Source organism: Durio zibethinus, unplaced genomic scaffold (assembly GCF_047325235.1).
Source record: "Durio zibethinus cultivar Kanyao isolate XHJ-2024 unplaced genomic scaffold, ASM4732523v1 HiC_scaffold_30, whole genome shotgun sequence".
Classification (NCBI taxonomy): Eukaryota; Viridiplantae; Streptophyta; class Magnoliopsida; order Malvales; family Malvaceae; genus Durio; species Durio zibethinus.
In genome coordinates, this window is record NW_028322653.1 from 2,130,414 (window position 1) to 2,131,699 (window position 1,286).

Sequence of the window (1,286 nt, forward strand, 5' to 3'; positions counted from 1 at the left end):
CGCGTTAGTTTTGGAAGGTGTACCAACCGGGTTCATCTGCTGACGGATTAGAGCAAGTGGGCAAGAAAAGAAATTTCTCGTATAAGGGGGTTGTTTGCTTGGAATGGGAAGGCCTTCTTTCCGGGGCCAGTCTGCCTGACCTAGAATCTTTCATTTGATGTTTCGCTTGTCGAGTCAAGAGAAGAGTACTCTATCTACTGTTAAAAAATTACCCTTGGTTTCGTACCTGGGGGATTCAACTTTCCTTGGCGATTGGGCCCGTGATCAATAAGCTCAACCTTCGCCTCGAAAGGGAGCTGCGTAGGTAGATTAGAAGTAGTAGTTTCCGGCAAAAGAGAATTTCTTTTTGATTGAGTTCCAGGCTCCGGGCTTAAGAGCCGAATTAGCCATTGGGATTGGTGTACAGACAAGACTGATTGAGATTCGTAATTAGCTGCAATAAAAGAATACGCTCTTTCGATAGAGAAGTGAACGACTCCGATCTGCAGATAAGAATAAGGATAACCTTGAAAGGAGTCTTCAACGCGCCTTGAAGGAGTGAAAGAGAGAAGAAAGAGTAGCCGTTGTTGGTGTACGTGTAACCGGTCTTTCTGGTCTTGTTTGCGTATCAGCTCAAGCAGTTGCCGCTGCTGGGTGAATATCCTTTGCTAGTGAATCCGCATCCCTGGTGGAGGAGAAAATGCTCTACTGAGCTAACGGTGGAGGAAGGGCAGCTAGAAGCCCGGTAGCAAAGCAAGGCAAAGCAGACCCAAAAGAAGAAGGAAGTCGAGCTGTAGTTCGAACGGAAGTATTGATTATTCTATTTAGGTAATTAGAAATATCGTAAGAGAAGAAGAAATGTCCAAAGACTCCCATGTTTTTATTGGTTGGACCAACCCAACTGGCGATTTCCGTCTTCCTGAATTGTCCCAATTTAAGGACAAGAATTTCTATTTTGTAGTTTCTCTATGAACAACCAACTTGCCGATCTTGTATTGAATTATTTGCTTTCACTTTCCTCTAATCCCGCAATTCTTTTTCCTCTTTTTGTTTGGGTTCTCGCCGTTTGGAGAGTGTCTCGTCTGCGGCCAGCTACAAGTCGTAATCCATTTGGGATCAGTCCGGATAATTATCAAGATTCTGTTAGAGAATCAGTGGCCGAGACTGTACAGGAACAAATAGCCAACACTCTATTACAACCGTTATTTAACAATAATAATATTCAGCTTCCACATGGAAGAGATGCACATGATGTAGTTGAAGATATGATAGCTCAAATGGACCCCAACAATCTCCAATTTCTATCA

At 43.4% G+C, this 1,286-nt stretch overlaps 1 protein-coding gene across 1 annotated transcript in view; it reads left to right on the forward strand.

The window, feature by feature from the left end:
- The first annotated feature begins 808 nt into the window (after positions 1 to 808).
- Positions 809 to 1,286, forward strand: part of LOC149510567 (NADH-ubiquinone oxidoreductase chain 5-like) — a 14,236-nt gene continuing 13,758 nt past the window's right edge. Inside the window, exon 1 of the mRNA XM_089757546.1 lies at positions 809 to 1,286. This exon is cut by the window's right edge and continues 739 nt beyond it. The gene's annotated coding sequence lies outside the window, so the exon portion shown is untranslated.